At 46.0% G+C, this 22,769-nt stretch overlaps 1 protein-coding gene across 1 annotated transcript in view; it reads left to right on the top strand.

Annotated features, from left to right (window-relative positions):
• STAT4 (signal transducer and activator of transcription 4) overlaps positions 1–22,769 on the top strand; it is a gene marked incomplete at its 5' end in the record, with an annotated part of 73,877 nt that overhangs the window by 16,336 nt on the left and 34,772 nt on the right. The gene's annotated exons all lie outside the window — the stretch shown is intronic.

Raw genomic sequence — 22,769 nt, 5'->3', positions numbered from 1 at the left:
GGCTCAATCCCCAGTAGGGGGCATGCAGGAGGCAGCCGATCCATGATCTCTCTCATCATTGATGTTTCTCTCTTTCCTTCACCCTTCCTCTCTGAAATCAATAAAAATATATTTAGAAAAAAAAGCATTAAAAATCAGGTGGATGTTTGGGAAAGTAATAACAGTAATCACAAAAGTTTCATTTTTCACTGATTGACTCATGGCTTCTTTGGGGTTCATCACTATCCTATGCACTGTCCTATCCTGTGCCCCGTCATCGCTCATGTAGAAGCACGAATGCGTACATGCAGGGTGGGCAGAAGGAGGTTTACAGCGGTGAGTGTGTAGGACACAGTCCACGCGTGTTTCACTCTTTATCGTTTATTGCATTAGTGTCCAAGTGAGCCGCTGTAGGCCTCCTCTGCCCGCGTGTGTTTGCATCGGTGTTCATGCCTGTGCACGTGTGCACCTTAGCATCATGCGAGTGCTGGGTGTAGGCTGCGCGCCCTGTGGTAACGGCGTTCATGAGCTCATCTGCTCCTCACAGCAGCCCTGGGGGGAGGTTGCTGCTGTCCCCACTTTACACATGAGAGAGTTGAGGCTTCGCGCGTTCACAGAGCTGAGAGGTGAGAGAACTAAGAGACAATCTCAGCTTTTCTGAATCTAGAGCCTGTGCCCCAAATATTATGCACCTGTAGGTGATTTCTCCAAATTCTGTCTTAATATTTCTCTTAAAAATATATATAGTTTATGATAATTTTAACAACTTGATTGAGGTGGAATGACCTACAACAAACACCGACTTGCAGTGTACAGTTTGACAAGTTTGGGCATAGCGGATCCACCCATGAAACCATTACCACAACCAAGATAATACGCGTAGCTGCCACCCCTAAAAGTTCCCTCAGGCCCCTTTTGAATCGTTCCCTTCCACCCTCTCTGCCCTGGGTCCCGCCCCCAGGCAACCACTGACCTGCTTAAAGATTAGTTTGCCTTTTTAATAAAAATAGAACCATACATTATGCACTTCGTTTTTCTAACCGGCCTCCTGCACTCAGCATAATTATTTTGGGGTTTTTCCATATTTTTACATGTATCAACAGTTCACTCCTGTTGTTTACTTGTAGAATTCTACTGCGTGACGTACTGTCACATGGCTATTTGTGATAATTTTAAAAATTCTCTATCCTCTGGAATATGCAAAAAGGAAAAAAGTAGTGCTCTATTCCTTAAGTTATATTTATTTTAAAACAGCAGCATGCTTCCCTGAAGTATTAAGTGGATGTCTACATTGAGTAAGAAGGTGGGGCTTCCGATAGGGTAGAGGAGGCGATGGGTGAGAATTTGTCTCCCAGATGTAATATCCGTCTAGTCTTTCAAAACCACGAGTTAATTTTGAAGTTTTATGCGTGCAGGCATAGAAAATCGATATTTCATCTTCGGTATATAAAGTTCTACATTTGAAATATGTTTAAAATCAAAGTAACCCAGTGTGGTGCTCTCAACGACAGAAACTCAGTGATAGAATGCTTCAGTTGTATCCGCTGAAATTCACACATCTTTCCCTGGTGATAGAGTTGTTAATTGGCAATAAGTCTCCCACTTTCGATATAATTATTCCGTGAGAGAACACTTTAGAGAAAGACAAATAGCAGCCACTTCAAGATGGTGTGGAAGGCAGACCCGCAGGCTGGGCCCGGACTTCCCTGAGCCTCAGTTTCCCTGTTTGTAAAACAAAAGCCGTCGCTCTCTGGAAGGACTGCGCTGGGCTCTAAGTGAGAAGGCATTTGCCAGCAATGGGCACGTGCAGATGTCAGGGCGGGTGTTTGCTCTCCCTGCGCCTCCCAAGCCCTTTCCCCTGAAGATGTCCTGAGGCTCCGGGAGGGCCTGGCGGTAGCCCTTCTCACATGCTTGCTTCTCAGCTGGATCCCAGAGCGAGGCACGGAGCCGGCATGGCATACTTGCTGCATGAAGACCGAAGGAGACCCTTCTCCCAGCCCCGGCAGCAAAGCAAACCCCGTGCAGCCTGAGGCTGGGAGAGGTCACGGTGGCCTTGTTCCCCCGAGAGGCCTGCGTGTCTCCTGGGGCAGGGAGCTGCTGTGTGGCGGCACCTGCGGGGACCTCGCCGATGTGCAGTGGCTGGGTCCTGGTGGGAGGTGACGGCTCCGATTGGAAACCAGCGCTTTGCTCACCTGCTCACCGCGGCCTCGCTGTGAACGGGCCCCCTGGGAAACGTAGCAGCTTACTCAGGGCCAGGTAGCCAGCGGGAGGCTGGCACGCCCTGGGTGACAGAGCGCCGAGCACCCTGCCACTGTGAGAAACCCAGCAAGACACCCGTGAGCCCTGAAATGCTTGTGGACTTGACCACGTTGAAGTAGGAAGAGAAGATGGCAAGGCGGTGTCCCCGTCAGCAGGTTTGCTCAGACAGTGCTTCCGCCAATGGTCTGTGCCGTGAGAAGCACACATGTGCAGTGAGAAGGACACATGTGCGGTGAGGACACATGTGCGGTGAGAAGGACACATGTGCGGTGAGAAGGACACGTGTGGTGAGAAGGACACATGTGTGGTGAGAAGGACACGTGTGGTGAGAAGGACACATGTGTGGCGAGAAGGACACATGTGCAGTAAGAAGGACACATGTGCGGTGAGAAGGACACATGTGCAGTGAGGACACATGTGCAGTAAGAAGGACACATGTGCGGTGAGAAGGACACATGTGCAGTAAGAAGGACACATGTGCAGTGAGAAGGACACATGTGCAGTGAGAAGGACACACGTGCGGTGAGAAGCACACATGTGTGGTGAGGACACATGTGCGGTGAGAAGCACAGATCTCTACTTCTCGCCGCACACCTGTCCGGGCACGGGGCCCTCACAGACACAGGAAGCCAAAGAAGAAAGCAACCCTAAACCAACAGTGGGATTGTTTCTGAGAGATGGAGTGGAACGTGGGAAATAATAGGGTTGAGAAATAAAATGTTTTAAAGAATATTTTAAGAACCACTGGAATGAGAGGAATCCAAAGCACGTCAGTCAGAGAAAGCTATCACATGATCTCACTCATTTGTGGATTATAATGAAGAACATAAACTGATGAACAAAAACAGATCCAGAGACAGAGAAGCATCGAGCAGATGCTCAAACCTCAGAGGGAAGGTAGGGGAGGGTGGGGGGAAGGGGGAGAGATCAACCAAAGGACTTATATGCATGCATATAGGCCCAACCAATGGACACAGGCACCAGGGGGTGAGGGCGTGAACAGGAATGGGGTAGGGGGGACAATGGGGGGGATAAGGACACATATGTAATATCTTAATCAATAAAGAAAAAAAGAATTAAAGAAGAATGGTTACTGTGTTTAAGCTTCTTTCTTTATTATTTCTTTGAATTTATTTTTATTGTTGAAAGTATTATATGTCCCTTCCCCCACCCCCCTATGGATGTCCCTTCTAGCCCGCCCCCCACCCCAGGCCTTCACCACCCTGTTGTCTGTGTCCGTGGGCTCTGCATGATGCATACAAGTTCTTGGGTTGATCTCTTCCCGCCCTAAAGACTCTGGAGGGCGGGGCACCTGGTGTGAGCCTCTGACAAGGGAAGTGACCCCAGGAGCCGCTGCCCTTGGAGCAGGCTCAGTGCTCCTGTCTGGGAACCGGGGTCATGGTGTCCATCTTACCGACCGCAGGGAAGAGGACTGAATGAGAGGGAGGGAGGGAGGACAGAGAAACTCAGTCCCTAGCAGGCGCTCAGTCGGCCTTTGCTGAGTGAATGCCAGAGGAGACGTCTCCTCTTAGCTGTGCAGATGGGAAGCGTCCTTCCGGCTTCCCTGCTTTTCTTTAATAAGATGTCATCATCGTGTGTAAGTGTCTGTGGAAAGCTGAACGCATTTGGTCAACACTAATGCAAGTTCCTTTCCGCCTCTGTTCTTTATCTGCAAATTGGGGATAATTCCACCAGCCTTCCGAGGGGCCTGAGGCCCTCCCGCACCCAGGGCAGTGCTCAGCGCCCCCGGCAGGCGCCCCTTTCCCGGGCAGAGGCACACTGTGGCTGCTGGTGCTGGTCTTGGGCGGGGAGCAGCTCAGGCTGGGTGGGGGGGCAGAGGCGCGCTGTGGCTGCTGGTGCTGGTCTTGATGGGGGAGCAGCTCAGGCTGGGGAGGGGGGTGGGGGCAGAGGCGCGCTGTGGCTGCTGGTGCTTGCCTTGGAGGGGGAGCAGCTCGGGCAGGGGCGGGCAGAGCGCACTGTGGCTGCTGGTTCTGGTGCTGGTCTTGTCGGGGCCAGCAGCTCAGGCAGGGGGGTGGGACGGGGAGGGGCAGAGCGCACTGTGGCTGCTGGTGCTGGTGCTGGTGCTGGTTCTGGTGCTGGTCTTGTCGGGGCCAGCAGCTCAGGCAGGGGGCGCGTCCTTGACAAACAGGAACGTGAAGAGAGCTGGCGTGTGGTGATTTTTCCAATAGAAACCAAGAGGTTTCTGTTTTTGCCAAATGGAAAAAAGTGTGTCACACATGCAGCTTTATGTTTCGGGTAGCTGAGCAGATATGGAAAATTCTGCCAAGAACAATGATTTTGTTAGGGACTCTCTAGCCAGTGTTTAAGGGCACGGCCGCGTGGCTCTAGAATTTCAGGGGAGTTTCCATCGTGCCTGCGCTTGTTCGGCTGTGTGACCTTTGGCTGGTTTTCAACCTGTCAGGCCCGACCAGAGAATCACGGCCGGAGGGCTTACTCTTTCCCTTTCACCCCTGCGCTCACCCCCTGTGCTGACGCGGACCCAACGAGCTTCTTTCTTACGTAAGAAAAGGCGTCTGCTTAGCTTGGCATCACCTGTTGCGTGAATGGAAGCGAACGAGCCCTCGGTCACCTGCCCCTTCCCTTCCTCCCACTCTGCCTCCTCCCCGGCAGTTCATGTATGACTTCTCCGTCCTGAACCTCCCCCCCTCCCCCCAGTCTGCTTCTGCGTCTGTTTCTGGAAGCATCTCTGTGTGTGCGTGAAAAAGTATGTTCCCAAAGGACACTCATCTGTACAGGACAGGCTGTGACCAGCGTCACATTTCTCCCTCTTCCCAGATACATCCCCTCTCCAGGCTCACCCCTGGCGCACCTCTCTAGCTCATCCTTGGTGTGCCTCATCAGTGATAATCATAGTTTCCAGAGACCATAGACATGCCCCCCTTTTTTGTAAAATGAGGGCATTAACCAAGAAAGAAACATCCTATCAAAATGGGGGTCCTTCGCCCCATAGAAGATTTGGGACTTTCCCACATAATCAATACTTGCTGAAAAGGTAGAAGGATCGTGGCAGCTCTCCTGGGGTCCTGCATGAGACCAGCAGGAAGGTATGTGGTCATCTGAATGGAAAAACCAAGAAATGGTGCCTTGACTGTTTCCACTCAGCCAGGGAAACACAAAACATCACATGGGACCCAAACAGTGGGAACAGAGTTCAGCGCATAATGCTGGCGCGCCTGTGCGCTCATGAGTCGGGCGACCTGGGTCGGACCCTGGCCCTGATTTCCTACCTGCGTGGCTTTAGCAAGTCCCTCAATTTCCCTGCGCCTCCCTGTCAAATGGGCGAGTGACAGTGCTGTGCCCCTTAGAATTCACGCGGAGCTTCTTAGCATTCAGAAAACCCAAAATATATGTCATTTCATAAATATTATCATCTCTAGCCCTGAGGGTAAATGACACCTTTCTTTCAGATTAGTAGCAGGCAGGAGAATTATAGAGAAGAAATAGCCCGGCTGGTGTGGCTCAGTGGTTGAGTGTTGACCCATGAACCCAGAGGTCACGGTCTGATTCCTGGTCAGGGCACATGCCTGGGTTGTAGGCTCGATCCCCAGTGGGGGGGAGTGCAGGAGGCAGCTGATCGATGTTTCTATCTCTCTATCCCTCTCCCTTCCTCTCTCTAAAATCAATTTAAAAAAATTTTTTTTTAAATCTGAGATCTAAATCGTTTTTAAAAAGAAGAAATACAAATTATTTGGTGAACAAGAAGGCTGATCTCTGACACTTGTAAAGAGTTTTCCTCCCTGGGCGCAGATGAGAAGCAAGCCCTGTGCTCATGTGTGCACTCCCGCGTCTCTGCTGCTGGTGCTGAAGTGTGGAGACACTGAACTCAGCAACACACCTGCCGGTAGCGAGTCCAGCATCGCCTGACTGACCCGCGAGGGGTATCCCCACGCACGGGAGGGATATTTCATGCAGGATCTGCTGTATGGACTACCTTTCCCACCTGGAGGCTCCCCGGAGTTTTGTCCCGTGAAGAGGAGGGTCCCCCCACACTGGCGTTCCTGGCGGATCTGGCCTCACTCCAGGGCTGGCGCTGGCGCAGGCGCTCTATAGCGGGAGGCGCCCTCATTCTGCCCCTGAGAGGTGGTGTTTGCTTTTCCTAAGATGATTTGTTGCTTCATGACTTTTCTGTAGGAATCTCGGATCAGACGTTTTTTTTCTTCTGAGCAGCACTGACTGTGAGACTCGGCAGTGCTCGGCATGTGTGGATGTGTCCCCTGCTCGGCGCGGTCGGAGAGGTCCCAGCACCAAGTGCCTTATTTGCCAGCAAAGCACCAGTGAGGCCCCAGGGCCCCAGTTGTTTTGTAACGTCTGTGCTCTGGCCCACGGATGGCTAATTATTTGGGGCTTGAGACAGGTGGATAGCAAAATAGAGACGAGGAGAGCTGGGATGCTGTCACCATTAACCTGACCCTTCCTGTTACTGATGACTCAGGCGAGGCCGCAAGCCTCAGGAACAGGAGAGCAGACCCGGGTCTTTCCCCCGCGACCCCAGACCCTCTCAGGCCCCTCGGCTCAGGCCAGCACCAGCTCCTTCCAGAAGTTAGGGCCTGTCTGTTTTCCGTTTGTAGCCTTTAGCGTTTAAATACAGGATAATTAAGTGCTACATTTAGAAATCAGCCGCAATCTAAGTGTACATAAGGGGGACTGTCTCCGTAGACTGTGGCTTAGCCAGGTAATTCAGCCGCATCTATTTACTCAGCGCTATGTTTTTGAAGACTATTTAATAATGACATGGGAAAGTAATCCTGATGTGCTATTTGCTAAGTGAAAATGACTGAATACACGCCTGTATCTCCATTTTATGTTCTATTATATATAGGAAGGAAAAAATAATTTTAAAAACCTGGAAGTAAATACACGAAAAATGTTACTCATATGTAATGGGTAAATTTGAGGATAATTTCTCACGTATGCTTTTCCCATGTTTTATATATTTTATACAGTGGGTATGGATTCTGTTTGTCATCTAAAAGGCAGAGAGTATTATTGCAAAGAACCCAATGTATTATAATCACCGGGGGAGAGGAGTTGGTAGCTGTAAAGACCATCCCTCTTTAGAAAGAACACGTCAGGAGGGACGTGGTGCATGATGTACGTGCCATCCCCTCATGCCCTTGGCATGGGTAGGACAGCGTAAGGACTTTGGCTTTTATTTTGAAATGAGAAACCACTGGAAGCTTTTGGTAAAGGAGTGACATGAATCAACTTAGCTTTTAACAGTATCACTATCATTGATTATATTAGGTCCCTCGGCCTGGCCTGCGGGGATTGGGCTGAAACCGGCTCTCTGACATCCCCCAAGGAGTCCCGGATTGCGAGAGGGCCCAGGCCAGGCCGGGGGACCCCAGCGGTGCATGATCCGGGTTGGGGAGGGGCTGAGGGCGGGCTCCAGGGCGTGTCTCGCCCCCTCCTGATTGGCCGGACCCTAGCAGCAAGCTAACCTACTGGTCAGAGCGTCTGTCCCCTGATGGTCAGTGCGTGTCATAGCAACTGGTCGAACGGTCGAATGAACGGTCAGACACTTAGCATATTAGGCTTTTATTCTATAGGATGGGGATTTAAAGATGTCACATCTATATATTCAATAGAACTTGTGGTAAAACAAAAACACATTGGTTAAAGCAGGTCTCCTCCTTGAAAATAAGACAAGTCTGAGTTTACCTTTTCCTCTCCAACACCTGCTCCTCCACCAGCAGTTGCTCTGTCTCTGTGGAACCGTTGGCAAGCCTCTCACGATGCTTATGGGTTTGGCAGACAGTGTCAAATTTCAGTCCAAAAGCAATAATCAGGACAAACGTATTAAAATAAGAAACAATTTCAAATAAAATATTAACATTCATGGATCAGCATGCACCAAATAATATTGACTCGAAATATAAGGTACAAATTATAAATACAAGAAAAAAATGAGAAAAATAAAGTAGTTGTGGGATACTTCAATACATTTTTCTCGGTTTTTGATATATCAAGTAGGAAAAACCATAAATGAACAAGATCTAAATATTATAATTTAATGAGGTTGATTTAACCAAGAATATATCACAGCCTATTGATGGTGAAAAATAAATCTACAGGTCAACAGTAGAGAATTTACTAATTTACTTATAAGATGGGCTAAAATAACCATTACACAGCTATTAAAAATGATATTGATTGTAAATATACACACGGAGAAAAGAAACTAAATGGGCACATCAGAATGTTAACATCAGTTATCTCCAGATCTTGTGATTATGGGTGGTTTTTATTTTCTTGGTGATGTTTGCATTTAAAATCCTTTTCAAAGGACATTTTTGCCTCTACCATCAGAGAAAAACACAGTTGACCTTTGCTTAATGATTATGATCTTACGGCCATCCCACTTGATTCTCACAACTTGGGAGAAAAGGCAGGGTACGGGTTTTACTGAGGAGAAAATCAAGGCTTTTATTTTTAATGTCATAGTCAGTGATGGGGGCTGGGCTAGAACCTGGATTTCTGACCTCCCATCCTGAGGACTTCCCAGTGCCTGTTGGGGGATAAGCCATGTCTCCACAAGGGCCTTGTTTAAATGCAGCTGGTGCGCCTGGCCGGTGTCGCTCAGTGGGTAGAGCATCGGCCTGCAGGCGGAAGGGTCCAGGCTTCTATTCCGGTCAAGGGCACGTACTTCGGTTGCAGGTGCCTCCCCTCCCCGTGCAGGAGGCAACCAATCAATGTGTTTCTCTCTGTGGATGTTTCTCTCTGTCTTTCCCTCTCTCTCCCACTCCCTCTAAAAATCAGTGGGAAAATATCCTTGGGTGAGGATTAAAAAAAAAATAAATTAAATAAATGCAGCTGGTTCAGCATGTCTAGTGATCATGGCCCTGAGGTAATAAAATATAGAAACTCGTGCAGTTCAGTAGGGCCTGTTCACCTAAGCTGGTGGGAGTTAGAGGCGACCACATCTGATTAATTAGTTCTACATGAAGTAGGAACGGAGGGAATGAGATTAGTACGTTTTGATGGGAGCTGAAAGTAGGACTAGTCCTGGAAGCCGGAACTGTCACCTTTAAGGCGCTGGCACCTGAGGGACGAATTCTTCCTAGTTAGTGTGTTGTCTAGAGTGGCCACGAGAGAAGAAGTCACTAGAATATAAGCATGGGAGCGAGCCCTGCATTGTAGGCCAGCCTGAGGCCACTTGCAAGCATCCCTCCGGTGTCTGCAAACCAGCACCGGGATTCGGTTTCAGGACTGGCTCTGCGACCTGCCTGAGTTCCCAGTTGAGAAAATAGGTCAGTAGGGCACCACCTTCCATTGTTGACGAGCCGGCAGCCTTCCCTCAGTTTCCATTTCCCGCCGTCGCTCACTGGTATTGAGACTTCGCCTCAGTTCAAATAGATATCAGACGTCTGTTCAATGGAAAGTGTACAGGGACACTTCGGGGGCTGCCTCGTAAATGTCACGTCTTCAGAGACCGGTTTTATTCTTCACGTGGGAATGATGTTTCCACTTCTTGCTTCAGGCGCTGTAACTTTCTAATCTCTGCACAATATGTAAATTAATATAAACGTTTTTACTGATGGAATTTTTGTTACGATGAAAATAGCTTTTTGATTTTTTTTCCGATTCCTTAATAATACATATCATTGTAAAAATTCAAACGATAATGCAAAGTCTAAGAAGAAACTAAAAATCCCCTGAAATTCCACCAAAATAAGATAACCGCCATGAACATTTTGTTCACTGTCTTTTCACACTTTTCTCCATAAACACTCGTATGTAATTTATCATAAATTAGATATTACACATGCTATTTTTTATTCCAAACTCATTTTCCCTACCTCCCTCTGTGCCATCACCCCCAGTGACATCACCCCCAAAGACATCAGTGTTAGCAACCAGTGGGCACTCTTCCATTTCTATGTCTGATTAGTTACATAAAATGGGAAAACGGGTGATTTATCTCCATGTATGTTGTGTGTGTTTTTGGAATTTTATAAATGGGGAAGCCAGAATTTTGTCATTTAAAAAATGAAGTTTTGTGACTCATTTCTATGCTTTTCAAATTTTACATCACAGAAGTCTGTTGATTTCGATGGTAGCAGATGGCCCATGGAGTGGATGTCACAATTTATTGAACCACTGCCCATAAACAGCATTGTACGTGCATTCTTATGGGCTAGTGCGCTTACTTTTATAGGATAGATCCTAGAAATGGACTCACTGGTCAGAGATATAAATATTTTAAGTGTTAGTAGATGTTGTCAGATCGTTTTCCAGATAGGCTGTAAAACTCGCCCCGTCAGCAGCAGCGTGCACAAGGACCACCTCCCCAGGCCCCATTAGCAGCGGGCGTTCTCATTCTTTTCCACGTTTGCCCACCTGGTTGTTGGCACTGATGTCGGTCTCACTTTTTTCTACTTTAAATTTGCTTTTCTCTGACTGCTTGTGAGTCGGGGCACCTTTCCCTCAGGTATTGGCTATTTGGATGTGTCCTTTTGTCCACTTTCCCATTCATTTTCTCCTATTGGGCCTTCTCATCAATTTCCAAGTGTATATTAAAATATTACTTTAGCCAGAACCGGTTTGGCTCAGTGGATAGAGCGTCGGCCTGCGGACTAAAAGGTCCCAGGTTCGATTCCGGTCAAGGGCATGTACCTGGGTTGCGGGCACATCCCCATAGGAGATGTGCAGGAGGCAGCTGATCGATGTTTCTCTCTCATCGATGTTTCTAACTCTCTATCTCTCTCCCTTCCTCTCTGTAAAAAATCAATAAAATATATTTAAAAAAATAAAAATAAAAAAATAAAATAAAATATTACTTTAAACATGTCTTTCCTGCCCTAACCGGTTTGGCTCAGTGGATAGAGCATCGACCTGCGGACTAAAGGGTCCCGGGTTTGATTCCGGTCAAGGGCATGTACCTTGGTTGTGGGCACATCCCCAGTGGAGGGTGTGCAGGAGGCAGCTGATCGATGTTTCTCTCTCATTGATGTTTCTAACTCTCTATCCCTCCCCCTTTCTCTCTGTAAAAAAGCAATAAAATATATATATATTTAAAATGTCTTTCCTAGTAAATACTCTTTCACATGCATTACTAATATTTTCCTCAATCTGTGATACGTCATTTGGCTTTATGACATCTTTTTCCACACAAAAATAATTAAATGTAGTGAAAATTCATCTTCTTTGGTATAGTTTCTGGGAGTGCTGCTTTGGTTTAAAGTCTCCCATTATACACATGTTTTCATGAATGTATTGTAACCTTTAAAAAGTTTTAAGTCTTTAATTTACATAGAATTATTTGTATCCAGCTTTCTCTTAAGGATTGATAGATATTTATAACAGCAAGATTTTTCAGATAATCATTACCACTGAGCTGAAACACTACCTTTTCTTATGTTAACTTTCCACCCCTCTCGGTTATAATCTGCTAATCTGGGTATGTGTGGATGCTATTGATTATAATGTGTATTTTGTACTATATTTATGCTTTATAAACATACTGCACTGTATAGTACACTTCAGTGTCTTGCATGGTAAGTCCTCCTTCCCCAACTTACTGACAATGACTGCGGTTAACTGGTTGATAACCACACTCTGGAGTAAAATTGAACTGGGCTTCAAGTTACTTAACATCTCTCTCTATCAGTTCCTGGTGAAATCCATGCTAGTATGACCTCAAGCAGTTGTGGAGACTAAGTAAAGCAAAACAAAACCCAGAAAGTCTCCTACCATCAAGCACTGAAAAACCATTAGCTTGGTCACCTTCCTAACTGTTGTGAGCATTTCTTCCGTATAAACTTTTCCTTCAGCCCGAACCCTCCACAAGCAATGCTGAAGAGCCTAACTTCAATTCCACATGCATGTACTCATTTGGGGACAGCTAATATTTTTTGTGATAGTAAGTCTCACACCCTAGAATTCTATGTGATGCTTCTTCTATGTTATTTTTAAGATTTTGCCCTCTAGGCTTTGGTTAAAGTCTTCAGTAGGACCCTAGTTTAAGTCCTGTCAGACTTGTGCTTTTTCTTGTTAAATGTATTCCTAAGTTCAAAAAATTATTTTTCCTATTATTTGGTTTGCAACATTTCCCCCACTTCAAGTTCTAGATGGCCTTGGCCAGTGTAGACAAAAGCGTGTTATCTTGACAATCTAGTCCAGAATTATTTTATTGGGCTCTCTTATTTTTTCTAGATATACAATTATTTCATCAATAAGAGAGATGTGTGTATACCCTCTTTACGAATATTAACTTTTTATGTTCTTGTCTAAACTTTTTAGTTATGAGGATGTATCCTTGTTACCACGATAGTGAGGGTGACGAGAGGATCCTACCAGACATAGGCCAAGGACACAGATTCCTTCGCCATTAGTAAAAGAGGTGTCAGCGTCTACAGAAAGCAGGAGGCTCAGAGTGTCATCACCACTGGGGAGACATCCTCGCGGTCCACGTCTCCCCACAGCAGCCTCACTGCCAATGATGTTGGTCAGCCAGGGCCTTCGAGAAGCGAAGTTGCCCTCTCCAGGGGATTTCATTCCTTGCTGCCCTCTTCCAGCTAAGTTCAAGACTGTCTCATTCCTCCCTGACTACCAGGGACAAGGGACGGATAAAGACCCCTGGAGGATTTCAGGATAGACACCTTTCCCACCACAGAGCCTGAACAATATGCTTTTTCTGTTTCTCCCAGTTAGGAGAGGATTGTTGTCATTGATCCTCTCATGTGATCATCCCACAAACATTGGTGAGGCTCCTATCAGGTGACCAGTCTCTGCTTAGGAAAGATACAGTCTAGACGGGGAATGAGACATAGCACGGAATCATGGAAGCGCCATGTGAGAAGTTGCACACACACGTAGGCGTCGAGAAGTATCAGGGGCTGGGATTTGACCCTCCCTTCAAGCGACCCCGTGAGCTCGGCGTTGTGTGATGGGGGCCAGGAAAGACGTGAGGCGGCCTGGCCAGAGGCAAGGATGTGGCTTTCCACAGCAAAGGCGGGCTCAGAGCGTCATGCTCATTCGCACTGGTCCCCCTCTCCTCCCGCGTCCTACGTGGGGACACGGGGGTCTCTCAGGGCCGCACGCACACTCAGTGGGTTGTGTACCAGGAGACTGACGTTGAGGGGCTCACGGCTTTTCGAGCTGGGCGAAGCAAGCCTGCTCTTCAGCTGGGGGAGACGTGGCCTCACCACTTATGGTTGCTTTCTGCAAACGCAGCCCCGAAGAACGGTCAGGCCTTGCTCTCTTGGCATGTCCCTCAAGGTCATGTGCGGATACCCGGGGTCCCTGGCAGAGGGCCTCTACCAGCAGCAGATACAACTGTCAGGGGTATTAAAACCTAAGTAGTCTCTTGCCCTGGCCAGTTTGGCTCAGTGGCTAGAGTGTTGGCCTGTGGACTGAAGGGTCCCAGGTTCGATTCTAGTCAAGAGCATGTACTTCGGTTGCAGGCTCCTCCCCGGCCTGCGCCCTGGTCAGGGCACGTGGAGGAGGCAACCAATCGATGCGTTTCTCTCACGTCAATATTTTTCTCCGTCTTTTCCTTTCTCTCCCACTCTCTCTAAAAATCAATGGGAAAATATCCTCAAGTGAGGATTAAAAACAACAACAAGCTAAGTAGTCTCAAAAAAAGTGATTGAATAATGTTGTCATTATACATGTAATGTTTTTGTTGGTTTAACTGCTGCTGCTTTCTTGCGGTTCCAGAAAGAATGGTGAGTCCATGAGCAGGTTTACCATTTCCAGGGAAAATGAAATGAAACGCAGTTGTGGCTCACGGGGTCTGGTGAGAGAGAAAGAATGCATTTCTTAAAAGACAGTTGTGACTTGGAAAAGCCCTAGTGTGTGCAGTGAGAGCCACCTGGGCTTGCAGAGTTCCTTCTGGACTTCCGCGCCCTGTGACTTTTCACCAAGGACACAGCCCCTGGGCTTCCTCATGTGGACCTTGCAGGCTGTTGCCAGTTTTAAAACGAAGCTTCTGAAGCACCCTGCACACCAGGGGAGTTCAGTCAATGGCATGTGATGTCCAAACATAGAAAGCAGTGGTTCTCAACCTTCTGGCCCTTTAAATACAGTTCCTCATGTTGTGACCCAACCATAAAATTATTTTCGTTGCTACTTCATAACTGTCATGTTGCTACTGTGATGAATCGTCATGTAAATATCTGATATGCAGGATGGTCTTAGGCGACCCCTGTGAAAGGGTCTTTCGACCGCCAAAGGGGTCGCGACCCACAGGTTGAGAACCACTGATATAAAGGGTAAGTAGAGTTGGCAGGCACCTGCTTGGTTCTCTTCCTGTCATTGTTAATTAAGCAGTTCATCCATCTCCTCATTACAAGGCTGTGATGCCCCCTGAGCACTGAATCGTAGTTATCACGTGACTTCACTAGGCTCCCACACCTTTTTTCTCTTTTCACCTGGAAGACCATCTTTCAACGCCAACATCCTCAAAGACAACTCTGCGTGAATCAGAGAAAGAGCTGATGCATGTATATTTTCTCGTCTTGTTTAGTTTTAGTCATAAAAGTAACACATGCTTAATTATTGTTAAAAGTCTAACAATACCAAAGAATTGAGGTAAAAGTGTAGCTATCCATCCCACCCATCCCTTTTCCCCAAGGGTGACCATTCATGATATCGACATATCCCCTCCCAAGCCTTTCTCTATGCATCCAAAGGATGGTATTGATTGTTTTTTCCCAGAGACCATATGAATTATGCTCTGGTGGGTGAGAGCACTGTATTATTATTTCTAATTGCTAGTTTGTGTGGGTTAATTTTTTATTCAAAGCAGCTTTTAATGTATGTGTGTGCCTGTGAGAGTTAGTCCTAGAGAAATGCCAGGAAAGTCCCCATTGTTTAATGCTTTGAAAACCCCAAAAACATCGTCTTGTTTTTTTCCTGGAGTTTCTTTAATATTCGTGTAAATACATTTCCTGGAACACAACTCCACCTTCATTGGCTTTATAATTCATTTTGGTCACTTCTGTGAAACGAATAGAAAGACTTTATCTTCTGTTTTTATTGATTTACCATTTATGAGCTTTAAGTTCTCCTAATGCCCCCATCAGGCAACTTAGAAAACTCCTTATCCAAGCATGTCAAACTCAAAGGCTAACATGGGCCAAATAGACAAGGCATGCGGCCCACAGGCCGTGAGTTTGACATGCTTGCAGTGTATACGTATGTAAAGGTTTTACAAGTTCCGAAGCTCTTTCTCAGTTGTCTGGCCTGCCCCACAAGGACCCTGTGGAGCGTGACAACCACTACTAGGGCAACTGAAGTGACGAAGGTTAAGAAGTGACTTGCCTCGGGTCACGCAGTAACCATCACAAGCCCAATTCCCTTGATTTTACATGGCAAGCAATTCACAGAGCAATTGTCTCAGATGAGTTAAACCTATTACACATAGAACATGTCAGGAAATACACTCAGAATTTGTAGGTACAGTACTTGGTACCTTTAAGAAGTATTCTCTCTTAAAAATAAGTTAATATAAACTGTACATACCTGTAGCTAATTTTTAGCTAGCTTGTTTTAAGATCCATGTACTATTAGTAATATACATGGGGCAGGAATCATTTTTCTCCACTGAGAATGGGTACCTCATTTCTCTTTCATCACGAAAATCTTTGTGGAGTCCTATCCGGTTTGGCTCAGTGGATAGAGCGTCGGCCTGCAGACCAAAGAGTCCCGGGTTCGATTCTGGACAAGTACCTTGGTTGCAGGCTTCTCCCCAGCACGGGCCCTGGTACAGGAGGCAACTAATCAATGTGTTTCTCTCACATCGATGTTTCTCTCTGTCTTTCTTTCCCTCTCTCTTTCACTCTCCCTGAAAATCAATGGGAAAATAGCCTTAGGTGAGGCTTAACAAAAGAAGAAAGAAAAGGAAAGAAACCCTCTGTGGTGATGAGAGAACTTAATGCGAACTGAACCAGAGAGGTAGGTCTCTCTATTCATTGGAATGTGTTCATTCCTGGCAAAAGGAGTAGCACAAGGACATGTCAGAGTTGTGACTTTCGTAAGACAACTTTTAGAAGTAGGCTGGACTTTTTAGAGCGGCCTTAGGCTTACAGAAAAGATTGAGTGGAAAGTCCAGAGAGTTCCCATGGCTCCCTTGGCCTCTCCCTCCCCCGCCAGAGAGTTTCCCTGTGGTTAATACCTTGCATTAGGCGGGACATTCGTTACTTCTCACACTAGAATCCTTGTCCCAGGGGAGCCTTTGGAGGAGCCCAAGCTCAGCTGTGGGCACCTGTTTCTTCAGAATCCACGCCCCCTTGGTTGCTGTCCTTCAAGGCTCTCCTGAAACGTCCCCGCTTGCCTGTCCTGGGCCCCATCTCTCTCCTCTGGCAGGGCGAGGCCCTGCAGCCAGAGACCAGCACCCGGTGGCCCTTTCACAATGGCCAGGAGCCCAATTAAATGTGCTGTCAAGTCTCCCTCATGTGTTTGCATTTTTTAAAATATATTTTTATTGATTTCAGAGAGGAAAGGAGAGGGAGAGAGAGAGATAGAAACATCAATGAGGAGAGAGAATCATTGATCGGCTGCCTCCTGCACGCCCCCTACTGGGGATCGAGCCCACAACCCAGCATGTGCCCTTGACTGGAATTGAACCCGGGCCCTTCAGTCCGCAGGCCGGCGCTCTAGCCCCTGAGCCAAACCAGCCAGGGCATGTGTTTGCATTCTAAAGGGGACCCTTGGGGGAAGAATGCAAAGGGGTGACTGTCTAGTTGTGAAAACTCAGATTCTGTGCCCCTGAACAGAGGAGGGTCTTTTACGCAAGTCTGCCCCGTCCTTCACCTCGGCCTGGGAGTCCTAGGGTCACTGGGGGCAGAGGGGGAGCAAATGAACTAGTCACTCTTTAGCGACAAGTCAAATTTAGAAGTTAGATGAAAGGGGAATTTAAATTAGAAGAACTCAAGGGAAAGCCAAGGAATTTAGCATACAGTAGCAGGAAGATTAAAACAGCGTGTTCATTGCCCTAACTGGTTTGGCTCAGTGGATAGAGCGTCGGCCTGCGGACTGAAAGGTCCCAGGTTCGATTCCGGTCAAGGGCATGTACCTTGGTTGCGGGCACATCCCCAGTAGGGGGTGTGCAAGAGGTGGCTGATGGATGTTTCTCTCTCATTGATGTTTCTAACTCTCTATCCGTCTCCCTTCCTCTCTGTGGCAAATCAATAAAATATATTAAAACACACACACACACACACACACAAAACAGCGTGTTCATTGATGCCAAGATACCTCCCCCCAACACACACACATTTTAACACCTCTGAATCAAATTGCATCTTATAACCAATAGCATTTCTGATCTGCCGTTATCCGATGGCAATCACAGTGTCATTGTCGTTGCCTGTGATGTGAAATTGAGTCATAGCCGTTCATGTTGTCACCTCGGTTGGATTATGTGCACTGTTGCTGCAACACATGTTGAGTTTAATTGCTGTTTAACGTGTCATCAGTAGAACACTGTGACTCAGGGCGGAAGCAAATAGTGATCATGTGTGCGGAATGGAATGGAAACAAACCAGCAGGGTATAAATTTGATATTCAGCGAATTATTTGTCACTGGATGGATAACCCTAAATGCCATATTTTCTTGGAAAGCAACAAAAAAGTGCTTTACAGGATGTAAGAAGCAAGAAAGATGCCCACCAGTAGAAGAAGGGATATTATCTTTCATTACTGAGGTTCGTGCAGAAGGATTGCCTATCATACACAAAGTGGCAAGAGAAGTTGCCAAATTTCTCACAATAGATGAACGAAATCTCAAAACAATAGGAGGCTGGAGGGAACAAGTCATATCTTGTACAGGATTATTGTTAAGATGTGCAGTATCCATTTATCAGAAACTCCCTGCTGACGTTGAACAGACTGCACTTAACTTGCAGCATGATGCCATTAAAAAAAATTAGAATACTGCCCAGCCTGCGTGGCTCGGTGGTTGCGCATCAACCTATAAACCAGGAGGTCATGGTCCGATCCCCAGGCAGGGCATATGCCCGGGGTGCAGGCTTGATACCCAGTGTGGGGTGAGCAGGAGGCAGCTGATCAATGATTCTCTCTCCTCATTGATGTTTCACTCTCTCCCTCTCCCTTCCTCTCTGAAATCAGTAAAAGTATATTTTTTAAAAAAAGAAAAGTTTAATTCTAAATATGTGAAGTTTCATGTATATTTACCCTTTTATATGCACAATGTGATTTTAAATATCTATATGTTGAAATAAAAGTATTATTTCAATACGGATAAAATAAAACTCTAAGTGATAAAAAATAATGTCGTAGCTGATCTTTTTGCTTCTGGTGAAAGGCATAAGAGACCCAGGTTATAGCAGCGAAAGGCTTGGCTCAGCAGTAACATGTAAAGGTCCGAATGTTTTGACAGGACCACAAGAGAAAGATCACAAAGTACCTTTCCGAGCGCCTCTTTCAATAACTGACTAAATGGATCAAGCAAAAAATCAGCAAAGATGTAGAAATTTGAACAACAGAATTAACAGACTTGGGTTAATGGCCCTATGTAAGACACTTGAGCCGACAACTGCAGAATTCCCATTCTCCACAAGCTCACAGGGAACATCTATTCACAATAGGGCCGTAAGCTGGGCTATAAAAACCTATACTAATAAAAGGGTAATATCCTAATTAGACCAGACATCTTCCAGACGTCCTTCTGGACAAAGCCATGGTGGCAGGGGCCAAGGCAGAGGCGATTAGGGACATCATGCTGGCGGGCAGGTGAGCAGTTAGGAGCCAGTGGTCAGGCCTAAACCAGCAGTCGGACATCCCCTGAGGGGTACCAGATTGGAGAGGGTGCAGGCCGGGCTAAGGGGTACACCCCCCCCCGTGTATGAATTTCATGCACTGGGACTCTAGTAATTAAAATAATTCAGAACATTAATTCTGATTAGAATTTTTAAATCTATAGAAAAATCAGTTTCAGAAAAGGAATAAATAGAAAATCCCTATGTTTGGAAATTAACCAACATATTTCTAAATAAGTCTTTAGGATGAAGGTGAAATCCTGATGGAAACTAGACCGTTAAAAAGGAAGAAGCATAACCGGTGTGGCTCAGTGGATAGAGCATCGGCCTACGGACTGAAGGGTCCCGGGTTCGATTCCGGTCAAGGGCATGTACCTTGGTTGTGGGCACATCCCCAGTAGGGGGTGTGCAGGAGGCAGCTGGTCAATGATGTTTCTCTCTCGTCAATGTTCCTAACTCCCTATCCCTCTCACTTCCTCTCTGTAAAAAAATCAATAAAATATATTTTTTTAAAAAGGAAGAAAAACTGTATCAGTATTTATGCAATCTTATACTTACTATGATTTGTATATGCAAATCATACCCAAAGGAATCTACAGATAAATGTTTAGAATAAGAGATATTACAGATACATTATTAGGATCAATAAGAGTTTAGCAAAGTTTTCAAAATCAAAGAATTTGTATGCATATATGCATAACCCATGGACACAACAGTGTGGTGAAGGCCTGGGTGTGGGGAGGGGCCAGGGGATGGGGAGGAGGGGGTCAATGGGGAAGGAAAAGGGATGTCTGTAATACTTTCAACAATGAAGGTACATTTTTTAAAAACAATTAGGAAAGAAAGATACCATTTACTTCATTATCAAAGCTACCAACTACATAGAAAGAAACCTGTCAAAAATGTTTTAAGGTCGCTGTGGAAAATTATAGTGCTTCATAGAGACATTAAAGAAAACCTAAATAAATGAATTCAAACACAATTATAAGGATGCCAAGTCTCCCAGATGCAGCTGAAGATTTATTGCCGTTCAGCTTCTCAGTGTGGCTGTGTGTTTGTGTAGCTTGACAAGCCATTTCTAAAATCTGTATGGAAATGCAAACCAAACCTATTCTACTCGCCATCAAATCTACCATAAAGCTCTAGTAATTAAGACAGTTTGCTGGTGGACAGAACCATAAGATGAAACGGGTGTGAGCAGCAAACCCATCCGTATATAGACATTGCTATGTGACAGAGTTGGCCCGGCAGAGCAGTGGTGAAGCACAGAATGTTCAGTAAATATCATTGGCACTGAGTATCCATATAGAAAAAGGTGAAAGGGACCTCTCATTATTAACCGGCTCCATGGGAATTAAAATCAAAGGCAAAAGTATAAAGACTTAGCCCTGGCCGGTGTTGCTCAGTTGGTTGAATGTCGTCCCACGCACCCACTGAAGGGTCACCCATTCGATTCCCAGTCAGAGCACATAACCAGGTTGCGGGATCCCTGGTCGGGGTGTGCATGTGGGAGGCAACTGATGGATGTTTCACTCTCACATCAGTGTTTCTCTCCCTATCTTCCTCTCCCTTCCTCTCCCTTCCTCTCTCTCTCTCTCTCTCTCTCTCTCTCTCTCTCTCTCTCTCTCTCTCATAAATAAAAAAAATACTTTAAAAAATAGTATAAAGACTTAAAAAGATAAAATGGGGAGAAAATCCTCCATGACTACAAGTTAGGGAAATATACCTTCAATCATATAAAGCACTAACCATAAAGGGAAGAATTTGACATCATTCAAATTAAAAACTTCTGTTTCTTGACTCTGTGAGATAGTGACAGGACAAGCCACAGGGCAGAAGGCCTGTACACAGAAACACAGACACACAGAAAGGCAGCGTCTCTCCCTCCCCCCTTCCACCCGCCACACGTGGAGGGTTTGTTTTTTAGTTTGTTTGTTTTTTTAATATATTTTATTAATTTTTTACAGAGAGGAAGGGAGAGAGATAGAGAGTTAGAAACATCGATGAGAGAGAAACATCGATCAGCTGCCTCCTGCACACCCCCTACTGGGTATGTGCCCGCAACCCAGGTACATGCCCTTGACCAGAATCGAACCTGGGACCTTTCAGTCCGCAGGCCGACGCTCTATCCACTGAGCCATACCAGCTCCGGCTGTTTTGTTGTATTGTTGCTCTTTTTTTTTTTTTTTTGAGATGCATACATGTGGTAACTACTGAAAGGTGACATCTTTGATACTTACAAAAATAGAAAGTGCTCATTTGGTTTTGACTCTACAGTGATCAATTTTCCATAAGATGTTTTTGTCTTATACGTTACGTGAGGGACTAAGTTAGGAGAAATGCAAAAGGGAAGTGAAAAAATAGCCTGGTGATTCTTTGCTCTTAGGAAAGGAGGGAAGTGAGTACTTTAACCTGACAAGACCTGGGGAGAAGCTGATTCTGAAAGGGAAGGTAAAAGAAGTTTAAGCAGGAAAGAAAAATGAAAAAGTGTGCACCGTGGAGCTGAGAAATGTTGGAAGATAGCATCACCAAGAAGAACTCCTGTAGCAGTGAGAAAAACAAGGCCAAATGGTGATTCTTGGGAGGTAGATGGAAACACTAAGTGGGAACAGGAACAACAGGAACACATTAACAACATTCTAACTAGAAGGAATCTGACGTTGTCAGCATGCAGAAATCAGAAGTTTGGTGCCCCTGTGTATAAGTAGAATTGCTTTAATTTATTTACCTTATGAGTTTCTGTCAATTCGTTTCCTCCTTTTGTGGAGAGCGGGCCTAACCTGGCAGTTGGACATCCCCCGAGGGGTCCTTAGCCGCTGCACTCGCCAGCCCGAAGCCGGCTCGCTGCTCCTTAGCGCTGCCTCAGAGGCGGGAGAGGTTCCCACCACCGCCCCTGAGCTCGCCAGCCATCAGCCTGGCTTCTGGCTGAGTGCACTGACCACCAGGGGGCAGCTCCTGTGTTGAGTGTCTGCCCACTGGTGGTCAGTGTGCATCATAGCAACCGGTTGTTCTGCCGTTCAGTCGATTTGCATATTAGGGTTTTATTATATAGGATACTTTTACAAATAGAAGTGCTAATTGACATTCATCATCAAACAAAATCGTGGCCATAAAAATGTTTACAACCAATAACCTCATTTCTTTCCTAGAAAGACCCCTTGGTCTACATCTGTATAACCTACGCTTGATTAATTGCTAATTTCCCACTTTGTAGATTGTTATTTTATTTTGTTCTGTTATTGATCTTTTGGCCATTTCACGGGTAATTGGCACCTCCTTCAGAGCGGGGGGCAGAGTAAATGCATTTATCTACATTTATTGTGCCTTCCGTTAATCCTGCCTTGGAAAGAGGCTAATCATAATGAAGTGTAATGCTGTGACTGAAATGATGGTGTTGATCAAATTAGACTTGTAACCAAGAAAACACAGACGCCAGCAGGGGCCTGGCAGGTAAGGCGAGTGGTGGACGCTAAGGCAACTGTGGTAATACATGCTCCCCTGGAGGGTTAGAGTGTTTAACTTACATAACACACCCAACTAGTCCATAGGAACAGCACCAAACAGGGACCAGAAGAAAGGCGTTAAGCAGACCATGAAGCACACAGGTAACTAGTGAGTAGCTGTGGTTCATAATGACTAACTCTTCACCTAAAACCTGCCCTAAGCCTAAAGTAACATGATTTTTGAAGACAGAACAATATGCCTCAAAGAAGTCTCCATTCACAATATGAATTTCTGTGGTTTTATAATAGTTGGAACAAATCCCAAATGATTTCCATATTTATT

This window comes from Myotis nattereri (assembly GCF_964212035.1).
Source record: "Myotis nattereri genome assembly, chromosome: 7".
Classification (NCBI taxonomy): Eukaryota; Metazoa; Chordata; class Mammalia; order Chiroptera; family Vespertilionidae; genus Myotis; species Myotis nattereri.
This window is presented reverse-complemented; position numbering and strand designations above follow the sequence as displayed.